This window comes from Salvelinus alpinus, chromosome 31 (genome assembly GCF_045679555.1).
Source record: "Salvelinus alpinus chromosome 31, SLU_Salpinus.1, whole genome shotgun sequence".
Lineage (NCBI taxonomy): Eukaryota > Metazoa > Chordata > Actinopteri > Salmoniformes > Salmonidae > Salvelinus > Salvelinus alpinus.
The window spans coordinates 21688592-21704542 of record NC_092116.1 but is presented as its reverse complement, the minus strand read 5'-3'; the positions used below and the strand labels follow the sequence as shown (position 1 = coordinate 21704542).

The 15951-nt window shown below is 44.5% G+C and overlaps 1 protein-coding gene across 6 annotated transcripts in view; it reads right to left on the bottom strand.

Moving 5' to 3' along the window:
• LOC139561163 (zinc finger protein 219-like) overlaps positions 1 to 15383 on the bottom strand; it is a 72740-nt gene extending 57357 nt beyond the window's left edge. For 5 of the 6 annotated variants that reach the window (XM_071378080.1, XM_071378077.1, XM_071378083.1 and 2 more), the window contains exon 1: positions 15125 to 15383. The gene's annotated coding sequence lies outside the window, so the exon portion shown is untranslated. Of the gene's footprint in view, positions 1 to 15025 lie in introns of all 6 variants that reach the window. The other variant, XM_071378078.1, reaches the window with a different exon arrangement.
• Positions 15384 to 15951: the final 568 nt, after the last annotated feature.

Genomic DNA, 15951 nt, shown 5'->3' with positions numbered 1-15951 from the left:
ATTACCACAAGCCCTTATTAACCATTACCACAAGCCCTTATTAACCATTACCACAAGCCCACATTAACCATTACCACAAGCCCTTGTTAACCATTAACACAAGTCCTTATTAACCATTACCACAAGCCCTTATTAACCATTACCACACACCCTTAATAACCATTACCACGCGCCCTTATTAACCATTAGCACGCACCCTTATTAACCATTACCACGAGCCCGTCTTAACCATTACCACGAGCCCGTCTTAACCATTACCACGAGTCCTTATTAACCATTACCACGAGCCCTTATTAACCATTACCACGAGCCCTAGCCCTTATTAACCATTACCACGAGTCCTTATTAACCATTACCACGCGCCCTTATTAACCATTACCACGCGCCCTTCTTAACCATTACCACGCGCCCTTATGAACCATTACCACGCGCCCTTCTTAACCATTACCACGCGCCCTTATGAACCATTACCACGCGCCCTTATTAACCATTACCACAAGCCCTTATTAACCATTACCACGCGCCCTTATTAACCATTACCATGCGCCCTTATTAACCATTACCACGCGCCCTTATTAACCATTACCACGAGTCCTTATTAACCATTACCACGCGCCCTTATTAATCATTACCACGCGCCCTTATTAACCATTACCATGCGCCCTTATTAACCATTACCACGCGCCCTTATTAACCATTACCACGAGTCCTTATTAACCATTACCACGCGCCCTTATTAACCATTACCATGCGCCCTTATTAACCATTACCACGCGCCCTTATTAACCATTACCACGCGCCCTTATTAACCATTACCACGCGCCCTTATTAACCATTACCACGCGCCCTTATTAACCATTACCACGCGCCCTTATTAACCATTACCACAAGCCCTTATTAACCATTACCACGAGCCCTTATTAACCATTACCACAAGCCCTTATTAACCATTACCACGAGCCCTTATTAACCATTACCACGAGCCCTTATTAACCATTACCACGAGCCCTTATTAACCATTACCACGAGCCCGTCTTAACCATTACCACGAGCCCGTCTTAACCATTACCACGAGACCTTATTAACCATTACCACAAGTCCTTATTAACCATTACCACAAGCCCTTATTAACCATTACCACGAGCCCTTATTAACCATTACCACGCACCCTTATTAACCATTACCATGCGCCCTTATTAACCATTACCACGCGCCCTTATTAACCATTACCACGAGTCCTTATTAACCATTACCACGCGCCCTTATTAACCATTACCATGCGCCCTTATTAACCATTACCACGCGCCCTTATTAACCATTACCACGCGCCCTTATTAACCATTACCACGCGCCCTTATTAACCATTACCACGCGCCCTTATTAACCATTACCACGCGCCCTTATTAACCATTACCACAAGCCCTTATTAACCATTACCACGAGCCCTTATTAACCATTACCACGAGTCCTTATTAACCATTACCACGAGCCCTTATTAACCATTACCACGAGCCCGTCTTAACCATTACCACGAGCCCGTCTTAACCATTACCACGAGTCCTTATTAACCATTACCACGAGCCCTTATTAACCATTACCACGAGCCCTTATTAACCATTACCACGAGCCCTTATTAACCCTTACCACGAGCCCTTATTAACCATTACCACGCGTCCTTATTAACCATTACCACGAGCCCTTATTAACCATTACCACGAGCCCTTATTAACCATTACCACAAGCCCGTCTTAACCATTACCACAAGCCCTCATTAACCATTACCACAAGCCCTTATTAACCATTACCACAAGCCCTTATTAACCATTACCACAAGCCCTTATTAACCATTACCACAAGCCCGCATTAACCATTACCACAAGCCCTTGTTAACCATTAACACAAGTCCTTATTAACCATTACCACAAGCCCTTATTAACCATTACCACACACCCTTAATAACCATTACCACGCGCCCTTATTAACCATTACCATGCGCCCTTATTAACCATTACCACGCGCCCTTATTAACCATTACCACGCGCCCTTATTAACCATTACCACGCGCCCTTATTAACCATTACCACGCGCCCTTATTAACCATTACCACGCGCCCTTATTAACCATTACCACAAGCCCTTATTAACCATTACCACGAGCCCTTATTAACCATTACCACGAGTCCTTATTAACCATTACCACGAGCCCTTATTAACCATTACCACGAGCCCGTCTTAACCATTACCACGAGCCCGTCTTAACCATTACCACGAGTCCTTATTAACCATTACCACGAGCCCTTATTAACCATTACCACGAGCCCTTATTAACCATTACCACGAGCCCTTATTAACCATTACCACGAGCCCTTATTAACCATTACCACGCGTCCTTATTAACCATTACCACGAGCCCTTATTAACCATTACCACGAGCCCTTATTAACCATTACCACAAGCCCGTCTTAACCATTACCACAAGCCCTCATTAACCATTACCACAAGCCCTTATTAACCATTACCACAAGCCCTTATTAACCATTACCACAAGCCCTTATTAACCATTACCACAAGCCCGCATTAACCATTACCACAAGCCCTTGTTAACCATTAACACAAGTCCTTATTAACCATTACCACAAGCCCTTATTAACCATTACCACACACCCTTAATAACCATTACCACGCGCCCTTATTAACCATTAGCACGCACCCTTATTAACCATTACCACGAGCCCGTCTTAACCATTACCACGAGCCCGTCTTAACCATTACCACGAGTCCTTATTAACCATTACCACGAGCCCTTATTAACCATTACCACGAGCCCTTATTAACCATTACCACAAGCCCTTATTAACCATTACCACGAGTCCTTATTAACCATTACCACGCGCCCTTATTAACCATTACCACGCGCCCTTCTTAACCATTACCACGCGCCCTTATGAACCATTACCACAAGCCCTTATTAACCATTACCACAAGCCCTTATTAACCATTACCACGCGCCCTTATTAACCATTACCATGCGCCCTTATTAACCATTACCACGCGCCCTTATTAACCATTACCATGAGTCCTTATTAACCATTACCACGCGCCCTTATTAATCATTACCACGCGCCCTTATTAACCATTACCATGCGCCCTTATTAACCATTACCACGCGCCCTTATTAACCATTACCACGAGTCCTTATTAACCATTACCACGCGCCCTTATTAACCATTACCATGCGCCCTTATTAACCATTACCACGCACCCTTATTAACCATTACCACAAGCCCTTATTAACCATTACCACGAGCCCTTATTAACCATTACCACAAGCCCTTATTAACCATTACCACGAGCCCTTATTAACCATTACCACGAGCCCTTATTAACCATTACCACGAGCCCGTATTAACCATTACCACGAGCCCGTCTTAACCATTACCACGAGCCCGTCTTAACCATTACCACGAGTCCTTATTAACCATTACCACGCGCCCTTATTAACCATTACCATGCGCCCTTATTAACCATTACCACGCGCCCTTATTAACCATTACCACGCGCCCTTATTAACCATTACCACGCGCCCTTATTAACCATTACCACGCGCCCTTATTAACCATTACCACAAGCCCTTATTAACCATTACCACGAGCCCTTATTAACCATTACCACGAGTCCTTATTAACCATTACCACGAGCCCTTATTAACCATTACCACGAGCCCTTATTAACCATTACCACGAGCCCGTCTTAACCATTACCACGAGCCCTTATTAACCATTACCATGAGCCCTTATTAACCATTACCACGCATCCTTATTAACCATTACCACGCATCCTTATTAACCATTACCACGAGCCCTTATTACCACGAACCCGTCTTAAGGTGCCACCAACCTCGTGTGGCACAGACATAAACAAATCTAAACACGTAAACATTGTACTCTATTTTTATTACAACTTTATATTTTGGGGATTTGACTATTGATTACTATTGATTACTATTAATATTGATATTTGTACTGCACTGTTGAGGGGAGCTCACAAGTAAACATTTCACTGTACCGTTTATACCCTGCCGTATCCTGTGTGTGTGATGAATAAACTTTTATTCAATTCGATACATACAGTCTATACATGTTTATCCAGTCCATAAATGTTTATCCAGTCTATAAATGTTTATCCAGTCTATAAATGTTTATCCAGTCTATACATGTTTATCCAGTCTATACATGTTTATCCAGTCTATGCATGTTTATCCAGTATATACATGTTTATCCAGTCTATACATGTTTATCCAGTCTATAAATGTTTATCCAGTCTATACATGTTTATCCAGTCTATAAATGTTTATCCAGTCTATACATGTTTATCCAGTCTATACATGTTTATCCAGTCTATACATGTTTATCCAGTCTATACATGTTTATCCAGTCTATAAATGTTTATCCAGTCTATACATGTTTATCCAGTCTATACATGTTTATCCAGTCTATAAATGTTTATCCAGTCTATACATGTTTATCCAGTCTATACATGTTTATCCAGTCTATACATGTTTATCCAGTCTATACATGTTTATCCAGTCTATACATGTTTATCCAGTCTATAAATGTTTATCCAGTCTATACATGTTTATCCAGTCTATAAATGTTTATCCAGTCTATAAATGTTTATCCAGTCTATACATGTTTATCCAGTCTATAAATGTTTATCCAGTCTATAAATGTTTATCCAGTCCATAAATGTTTATCCAGTCTATACATGTTTATCCAGTCTATAAATGTTTATCCAGTCTATAAATGTTTATCCAGTCTATACATGTTTATCCAGTTTATAACTGTTTATCCAGTCTATAAATGTTTATCTAGTCTATAAATGTTTATCCAGTCTATACATGTTTATCCAGTCTATACATGTTTATCCAGTCTATAAATGTTTATCCAGTCTATAAATGTTTATCCAGTCTATACATGTTTATCCAGTCTATACATGTTTATCCAGTCTATAAATGTTTATCCAGTCTATACATGTTTATCCAGTCTATAAATGTTTATCCAGTCTATACATGTTTATCCAGTCTATAAATGTTTATCCAGTCTATACATGTTTATCCAGTCTATAAATGTTTATCCAGTCTATACATGTTTATCCAGTCTATACATGTTTATCCAGTCTATACATGTTTATCCAGTCTATAAATGTTTATCCAGTCTATAAATGTTTATCCAGTCTATACATGTTTATCCAGTCTATACATGTTTATCCAGTCTATACATGTTTATCCAGTCTATACATGTTTATCCAGTCTATACATGTTTATCCAGTCTATACATGTTTATCCAGTCTATACATGTTTATCCAGTCTATACATGTTTATCCAGTCTATACATGTTTATCCAGTCTATAAATGTTTATCCAGTCTATAAATGTTTATCCAGTCTATAAATGTTTATCCAGTCTATACATGTTTATCCAGTCTATACATGTTTATCCAGTCTATACATGTTTATCCAGTCTATAAATGTTTATCCAGTCTATAAATGTTTATCCAGTCTATAAATGTTTATCCAGTCTATAAATGTTTATCCAGTCTATACATGTTTATCCAGTCTATACATGTTTATTCCAACAGTTTGCATACCGCCCCAACAGGTCCACAGATGACGCAATTGCCATCGCACTGCACACTGCCCTGTCCCATCTGGACAAGAGGAATACCTATGTACGAATGCTATTCATTGATTACAGCTCAGCATTCAACAACATAGTACCCTCCAAGCTCATCATCAAGCTGGAGGCCCTGGGTCACAACCCCTCCCTGTGCAACTGGGTCCTGGACTTTCTGACGGGCCGCCCCCAGGTGGTGAAGGTAGGAAACAACATCTCCACTTCGCTGATCCTCAACACTGGGGCCCAACAAGTGTGTGTGCTCTCAGCCCCCTCCTGTACTCCCTGTTCACCCATGACTGCGTGGCCATCCACGCCTCCAACTCAATCATCAAGTTTGCAGACGACACAACCGTAGTGGGCTTGATCACCAACAACAACGAGACAGCCTACAGGGAGGAGGTGAGGGCACTCGGAGTGTGGTGTCAGGAAAACAACCTCTCAGTCAACAAAACAAAGGAGATAATCGTGGACTTCAAGAAACAGCAGAGGGAGCACCCCCCTATCCACATCGAAGGGACAGCAGTTGAGAAGCTGGAATGTTTTAAGTTCCTGGGTGTACACATCACGGACAAACTGAAATGGTCCACCCACACAGACAGTGTGGTGAAGAAGGCGAAATAGCGCCTCTTCAACCTCAGGAGGCTGAAGAAATGTGGCTTGTCACCCAAAATCCTGACAAACCTTTACAGATGCACAATCGAGAGCATCCTGTCGGGCTGTATCACAGCCTGGTACGGCAACTGCACCGCCCTCAACCGCAAGGCTCTCCAGAGAGAGAGAGAGAGAGACACATTGAAAGGCTACAACTATGTCTGTGTCTGTCTCTATGTCTGTATGTTAAACAGCCGGCTTGTCCCGCTTACTCACACACACACACTGCCTGTTGCACGGTCTGGGGAGGTTCAAACAATTCCTGGAGTTCCAGTGGAGGCTGGACATGTGTCCCAAATGGCATTTGGTACGCATCCTATGACCTCTGCAGATTGTGCTACCTCCCACTCACACACTCTCAGCCACACATAGTATGAAAATGTATGCACATCTACACACACACACACACACACACACACACACACACACACACACACACACACACACACACACACACACACACACACACACACACACACACACACACACACACACACACACACACACACACACACACACACACACACACACACACACACACCCACCCACCCACCCTGTAGGTCTGCCAAAGAGGTGGAGGGTGACAGAGAAGAGAGCACACAACAACACACTGTTTATTTTTCTACAGGACTGTTGGCATGGCAACCCACAACTTTTTTTTCTCTTCCTATCCATGTTTTTTCTTTTACCTCTCTCCTTTCATAATGTCCCCTCTTTTCTCCATACTCTCTTTTCCTCTCTCCTGCTTTCTTTCTCAAAGTCATCTGACAATAATTATAGTGAGATCCCCCTCAGAAAAAAAAGCATATAGTGCAGAGAGGTTGAAAACATGTAGAGATTTTAGTTTTAAAAAAGACAAAGAAATAAAGGCACAAAGAAAGAAAGGAGGGATGGTAAAATGTGTGTCTGGAAAAAGAAAAGGATGGCTGGGGAGAGAGGAGGTTTCTGGGAGATAAAGACAAAAGTGGAAAGGGGGACCATGGAGGGAGGGAGGGAAAGAAAAACAAACTATGAAAGAATATGGCTGAACATACAGAAAATGTTGGAAGTGGAGAGGACTAACAGTCCAATGAGAGGCAGAGAGAAAGAGAGAAAGAGAGAGGGTGAAGGAAGGTGAGATGAGAGAACGAGAAAGAGAGGCAGAAAAAAAGACAGAGGGAGACTGAACGCAAGAGAACAGAGATACAATGCACACACAAACTGTGTTCCATACAATCCAAATACTACCAGTCCCAATCAAAATACCAATCCAAATACTACCAGTCCCAGTCCCAATCCAAATACTACCATTCCCAATCAAAATACCAAATTAAACACTACCAGTCCCAATCAAAATACCAATCCAAATACTACCAGTCCCAATCAAAATACTACCAATCCCAATCAAAATACCAATCCAAATACTACCAGTCCCAATCAAAATACCAATCCAAATACTACCAGTCCCAATCAAAATACCAATCCAAATACTACCAGTCCCAGTCCAAATACTACCAGTCCCAATCAAAATACCAATCCAAATACTACCAGTCCCAGTCCCAATCCAAATACTACCAGTCCCAATCAAAATACCAATTGAAATACTACCAGTCTCAATCCAAATACTACCAGTCCCAATCAAAATAACTATCCAAATACTACCAGTCCCAATCAAAATACCAATCCAAATACTACCAGTCCCAATCAAAATACCAATCAAAATACTACCAGTCCCAATCAAATACCAATCCAAATACTACCAGTCCCATTCAAAATACCAATCCAAATACTACCCGACCTAATCAAAATACCAATCAAAATACTACCAGTCCCAATCAAAATACCAATCCAAATACTACCAGTCCCAATCAAAATACCAATCAAAATACTACCAGTCCCAATCAAAATACTACCAGTCTCAATCCAAATACTACCAGTCCCAATCAAAATAACAATCCAAATACTACCAGTCCCAATCAAAATACCAATCCAAATACTACCAGTCCCAATCAAAATACCAATCAAAATACTACCAGTCCCAATCAAATACCAATCCAAATACTACCAGTCCCATTCAAAATACCAATCCAAATACTACCCGACCTAATCAAAATACCAATCAAAATACTACCAGTCCCAATCAAAATACCAATCCAAATACTACCAGTCCCAATCAAAATACCAATCAAAATACTACCAGTCCCAATCAAAATACTACCAGTCTCAATCCAAATACTACCAGTCCCAATCAAAATAACAATCCAAACACTACCAGTCCCAATCAAAATACCAATCCAAATACTACCAGTCCCAATCAAAATACCAATCAAAATACTACCAGTCCCAATCAAAATACCAATCCAAATACTACCAGTCCCAATCCAAATACCAATCCAAATACTACCCGACCTAATCAAAATACCAATCCAAATACTACCAGTCCCAATCAAAATACCAATCAAAATACTACCAGTCCCAATCAAAATACCAACCCAAATACTACCAGTCCCAATCCAAATACTACCAGTCCCAATCCAAATACTACCAGTCCCAATGCAAATACTACCAGTCCCAATCCAAATACTACCAGTCCCAATCCAAATACTACCGGTCCCAATGCAAATACTACCAGTCCCAATGCAAATACTACCAGTCCCAATGCAAATACTACCAGTCCCAATCCAAACACTACCAGTCCCAGCCAAATACTACCAGTCCCAATGCAAATACTACCAGTCCCAATGCAAAAACTACCAGTCCCAATCCAAATGATACTAGTCCCAATCCAAATAGTACTAGTCCCAATGCAAATACTACCAGTCCCAATCCAAATACTACCAGTCCCAATGAAAATACTGCCAGTCCCAATTCAAATACTACCAGTCATAATTCAAATACTACCAGTCCCAATTCAAATACTACCAGTCCCAATGCAAAAACTACCAGTCCCAATCCAAATACTACCAGTCCCAATCTAAACACTACCAGTCCCAATCCAAATACTACCAGTCCCAATGAAAATACTACCAGTCCCAATCCAAATACTACCAGTCCCAATCCAAACACTACCAGTCCCAATCCAAATACTACCAGTCCCAATGAAAATACTACCAGTCCCAATGAAAATACTACCAGTCCCAATTGAAATACTACCAGTCCCAATTGAAATACTACCAGTCCCAATGAAAATACTACCAGTCCCAATGAAAATACTACCAGTCCCAATTCAAATACTACTAGTCCAAATTCAAATACTACCAGTCCCAATTCAAATACTACCAGTCCTACACTCTGCAAATTACAAACTTCAGAAGCCTTTTTAAACCTCAAATACCCTACAAGTTATAAATGTATTGTATTGCTCAAACTAAGATCCTATGTGTGTGTGTGTGTGTGTGTGTGTGTGTGTGTGTGTGTGTGTGTGTGTGTGTGTGTGTGTGTGTGTGTGTGTGTGTGTGTGTGTGTGTGTGTGTGTGTGTGTGTGTGTGTGTGTGTGTGTGTGCGTGTGCGCGTGTGTGTGCGTGTGTGTGTGTACTCGGTATTGATTATTCTGGAGGCCTCTGCAAGGCAGGGGTATGTCATTCTTCACTCATACTTCCTGTCTTTCTCTCCTGCATGCAGCACACAGCCCTGGAACGGAAGACCGATGATTGGCGGAGAAAGAGAAAAGAGCGAGAGAGGAGGGGAGACAAAATAGTACAGAGGTAAAGGCAGGGATGAGAGAGAGAGAGAGAGAGAGAGAGAAAGGGAGGGAAGGGAGAAGGAGAGGGAGAAAGAGAGGGAGAGAGAAGGAAGAGGCTAAACTACTGGGATGGGAAACAGTAGTGATAGAAACCAGATGTAGAGAGGGGAGAGAGAAAGGGGGGGAAGGAGTCTATAAGATACTGATTTGCTCTCTTGAATCCCCCTATTTAAAACAAATACTCTGTCTTCCTCCTCCTCTTCTCTCTCTTCCTCATCCTCCTCCTCTCTTCCCTCTCCTCAACCTCCTCTTCCTCCTCCTCTGCTCCACCTCCTCCTCTTCCTCCCCCACTTCCTCCTCCATCTACCCTCCTCACCCCCTTCCTCCTCCATTTATCCTCCTCTTCCCTCTCCATCTACCCTCTATCTACCCTCCTCCTCCTCTGCCACCTCCACCAGCTCCCCCTCCTCAACCTCTTCATCTTCCCCCTCCTCCTCCTACTCTCCTCCTCTTCCTCCTCCATCTACCCTCCTCCTCCCCCTCTTCCCTCTACCTCCTCCTCTTCCTCCACCACCTCTCCTCCTCAACCTCGTCTTCCCTCCTGCCCCTCTCCATCTTTCCTACCCCTCTCTGTCTCTCATCCCTCTCCATCTCTCATCCCCCTCTCCATCTCTTTGTCTCTCATCTCCGTCCTCATCTCTCTGTCTCTCAACCCCCCTCTCGGTCTCACATCCCCCCCTCCTCCTCATCTCCATCTCTCATCCCCCTCTCCATCTCTCATCCCCCTCTCGGTCTCTCATCCCCCTCTCGGTCTCTCATCCCCCTCTCTGTCTCTCATCCCCCTCTCCATCCCTTTGTCTCTCATCCTCCTCCTCATCTCTCTGTCTCTCATCCCCCTCTCGTCTCTCATTCAACCTCTCCGTCTCTCAACCCCTCTCCATCTCTCATCTCCCTCTCGATCTCTCACCCCCTCGGCCCCCCCTCTCCATCTCTCATCCCCCTCTTGGTCTCTCCTCCCCCACTCTATCTCTCATCCCTCTCCATCAGTCTGTCTCTCATCCCCCTCTCCATCTCTCATCCCCCTCTCTGTCTCTCATCCCCCTCTCCATCTCTCAACCCCCCTCTCCGTCTCTCAACCCCCCTCTCCAACTCTCATCCCCCTCTCCATATCTCATCCCTCTCCATCTGTCTTTCTCTCATTCCCCTCTCCGTCTCTCAACCCCCCTCTCTGTCTCTCAACCCCGCTCTCCAGCTCTCATCCCCCTCTCCATCTCTCATCCCCCTCTCTTCCCCCTCTCCATCTCTCACCCCCCTCTCTGTCTCTCATCCCCTTCCCCCTCTCCATCTCTCATCCCCCCCTCTCCTACACCTCTCATCTCTCATCCCCTTCTCTGTCTCTCATCCCCCCTCCATCTCTCATCCCCCTCTCTGTCTCTCATCCCCCTCTCCGTCTCTCATCCCCCTCTCCGTCTCTCATCCCCCTCTCGGTCTCTTTTCCACCTCTCTGTCTTTCATCCCCCTCTCTGTCTCTCATCCCCCTCTCTGTCTCTCATCCCCCTCTCCATCTCTCATCCCTCATCTCCCTCTCTGTCTTTCATCCCCCTCTCTGTCTCTCATCCCCCTCTCTGTCTCTCATCCCCCTCTCCATCTCTCATCCCCCTTTCCATCTCTCATCCCCCTCTCTGTCTCTTATCCCCCTCTCTGTCTTTCATCCCCCTCTCTGTCACTCATCCCCCTCTTTGTCTCTCATCCCCCTCTCCATCTCTCATCCCCCTCTCGGTCTCTCATCCCCCTCTCGGTCTCTCATCCCCCTCTCTGTCTCTCATCCCCCTCTCCATCCCTTTGTCTCTCATCTCCCTCCTCATCTCTCTGTCTCTCATCCCCCTCTCGTCTCTCATTCAACCTCTCCGTCTCTCAACCCCTCTCCATCTCTCATCTCCCTCTCGATCTCTCACCCCCTCGGCCCCCCCTCTCCATCTCTCATCCCCCTCTTGGTCTCTCCTCCCCCACTCTATCTCTCATCCCTCTCCATCAGTCTGTCTCTCATCCCCCTCTCCATCTCTCATCCCCCTCTCTGTCTCTCATCCCCCTCTCCATCTCTCAACCCCCCTCTCCGTCTCTCAACCCCCCTCTCCAACTCTCATCCCCCTCTCCATATCTCATCCCTCTCCATCTGTCTTTCTCTCATTCCCCTCTCCGTCTCTCAACCCCCCTCTCTGTCTCTCAACCCCGCTCTCCAGCTCTCATCCCCCTCTCCATCTCTCATCCCCCTCTCTTCCCCCTCTCCATCTCTCACCCCCCTCTCTGTCTCTCATCCCCTTCCCCCTCTCCATCTCTCATCCCCCCCTCTCCTACACCTCTCATCTCTCATCCCCTTCTCTGTCTCTCATCCCCCCTCCATCTCTCATCCCCCTCTCTGTCTCTCATCCCCCTCTCTGTCTCTCATCCCCCTCTCCGTCTCTCATCCCCCTCTCCGTCTCTCATCCCCCTCTCGGTCTCTTTTCCACCTCTCTGTCTTTCATCCCCCTCTCTGTCTCTCATCCCCCTCTCTGTCTCTCATCCCCCTCTCCATCTCTCATCCCTCATCTCCCTCTCTGTCTTTCATCCCCCTCTCTGTCTCTCATCCCCCTCTCTGTCTCTCATCCCCCTCTCCATCTCTCATCCCCCTCTCCATCTCTCATCCCCCTCTCTGTCTCTTATCCCCCTTTCTGTCTTTCATCCCCCTCTCTGTCACTCATCCCCCTCTTTGTCTCTCATCCCCCTCTCCATCTCTCATCCCCCTCTCTGTCGCTCATCCCCCTCTCTGTCTCTCATCCCCCTCTCCATCTCTCATCCCCCTCTCCATCTCTCATCCCCCTCTCGGTCACTTATCCCTCTCTCGGTCTCTTATCCCCCTCTCCATCTCTCATCCCCCTCTCCTCTCCATCTCTCATCCCCCTCTCCGTCTCTCCTCCAAACTTTCCTTAAGAAACAGAGAAATAAAATCCTTCTACCCATGCCCTCACTGCCCTGGCCCCAGTTTTTCAAAAGTTATCTGTATTTCACCTATCCGATGGTATACATTGCATAGAAATAGAACGAATAGAACGGACAAATCATTGATTTGAATGGGGACTCCTGTTCTAGTCATTCTAAACTCAGCAAAAAAAGAAACATCCCTTTTTCAGGACCCTGTCTTTCAAAGAGAATTCGTAAAAAACCCACCGTCGCTGGACCAGACAGGACTGGCAAAAAGTGCTCTTCACTGACGAGTTGCGGTTTTGCCTCATCAGGGGTGATGGTCAGATTCGCGTTTATCGTCGAAGGAATGAGCATTACACCGAGGCCTGTACTCTGGAGCGGGATCGATTTGGAGGTGGAGGGTCCGACATGGTCTGGGGCGGTGTGTCACAGCATCATCGGACTGAGCTTGTCATTGCAGGCAATCTCAACGCTGTGCGTTACAGGGAAGACATCCTCCTCCCTCATGTGGTACCCTTCCTGCAGGCTCATCCTGACTTGACCCTCCAACATGACAATGCCACCAGCCATACTGCTCATTCTGTGCGTGATTTCTTGCAAGACAGGAATGTCAGTGTTCTGCCATGGCCAGCGAAGAGCCCGGATCTCAATCCCATTGAGCACGTCTGGGACCTGTTGGATTGGAGGGTGGGCCATTCCCCCCAGAAATGTCTGGGAACTTGCAGGTGCCTTGGTGGAAGAGTGGGGTAACATCTCACAGCAAGAACTGGAAAATCTGGTGCAGTCCATGAGGAGGAAATGCACTGCAGTACTTAATGCAGCTGGTGGCCACACCAGATACTGACTGTTACTTTTGATTTTGACCTCCCCTTTCTTCAGGGACACATTATTCCATTTCTGTTAGTCACATGTCTGTGGAACTTGTTCAGTTTATGTCTCAGTTGTTGAATCTTGTTATGTTCATACAAATATTTACACATGTTAAGTTTGCTGAAAATAAACGCAGTTGACAGTGAGACGACGTTTCTTTTTTTGCTGGGTTTATTTCTATGCTTCTCATCCTGTCTGATGATCCATCCCTTGTTCTTTGTTTCTCACTACATCTCTTTATTTCAGGTCCAATATGGAAAATCACCCAAACTACTGTCGCTACTCTCCAAGTCCCCTCTCTCTCTCTCTCAATTGTTTCCCTCTCTGTCATTTCCCTCTTTTCTCATTCTGTCTCTGTGTATCTCTCCCCTCTGTCCCTTTCTCTTTCCCCTCTCTTCCCTCTCTATCCATCTCATGATTTCCAAGCTCCTCCACAACAGGAGAAACAGTAAAAAGCACTAATTCTGTCCATCTCTCTTTTTCTCTGTCTCTGTCTGTCTCGCTCTCTGTCCATCTCTCTCTCTCTCTGTCCAACTCTCTCTCTCTGTCTGTCTCTCTGTCTCTCTCGCTGTCTATCTCCCCCCTCTCTCAATTCAATTATCTCGCTCTCTCTCTGTCTCCCACTATCTCCTTCTCTGTCTGTCAAAACTAGTGGTAACAATCCAAGTCTGGGTCAGAGAAGAACAGTAGTGTAATTGTTACAGAGCGGTCATGGCGACTGTTCCCTTGCTAACAGCTTCCCCATGATGCAGTCCTTAAATAGACATAGTGATGAAAACATGGAGAAGACTATTCATATCATGACCATTTAGTCCTGATGTTAGCATGCAGCTTCAGCTTCATACCAATGCATGCGCAATAGGCTACACACGGAGATAGAAAGCAAAAATCCCAATTCGTAAACCTAAATGAATATTGTATATCTGCTGAACATGCTATCCAAAGAGAAGGATGCATGCATTACAATCAATGTGATAGACTAGTTCACTGTTAGGGGGGAGCAAATACTTGCAAAGGCTAAACAGTGACCTATAAACAAGCCTACAATGTTCAATTTGAAAAGTCGTGATTATACTGAAAAGATATAGGCTTAGGGCAATAACAAGAATATAGCCTATAGTCTAAAGGCCTATGCCTACATTTGTATGTTGTAATAATAGGCTATATGCTATATAACTTGCTTTATTATTTTGTAAAACTGCATTATTACCATCATAAGTTGTTTCAGGTAGCCAAGAAGCACGCCAGGCAGGGAACTCGTTCAGCCTGTTGCTGCATACCTAGGCTACAGTCCACAGAAGGGGCTTACCATATTGACTGTTTGAGCTGCCTACATTGTAGCCCGCTTCCTGCAACCATCCACCGCTATAGAGAGACTTTCTCGACGCTAGGATAGTTCCCCCTTTTCAATTGCCCGTTAAATGCGAAGAAGTCCCTTAACATGCTGGTGTTTGTTTCACAACAAGCGATAGAAAACTATTATGATTATCGTCGAACGATCCCCCTCCCTGTCGTTGGTCTCTCCCCACCTCTCTACCGCTATTTCCCTGGTCCGGCTCTGCAAGGCAAGCCGTAGCCTACAAATAGTTGTTTTCCCCTCCCAGTCTCCTAATGCTAGGCACACACCCCTACCTCTCTCCCTCCACATTCTCCCGCATCACACAAGAGAGCTACAGACTTTCAACCGCTGGCGCTCCACTCAAACACATTTTATTTCCATCCAATTTTATACCATGATTAGCGCATTTGATATAAGCCCATTAAATCAACCTACATTTTCTTGGTTTATAGGCATATAGCCTAGGCATTTAACGCACACTTTAAAACGTTGCTTATCTTAAATAATGTCCCTGTAAATGGCAATGGATCCAAAATGTAACCTCTAAAATTGATTATTTAGCTATTTGATTTTGAATTTTTGGAGCCCTGTAGGTATCCACCAAAAATAACATATTTGCTAAAATATTGAACATTACTGCATCTATAGCCATAGAAACGCATTGAATAACACATTCATAAATGTCAAAACAGACAGTCAAAAAATAAATCGTAAGGAATAAGATTTTGAAGTGTCTGCCCTATATCTATAAGAAAGCTCAGGAATTACTATTATTCTTTTTTGACACATATTTAACC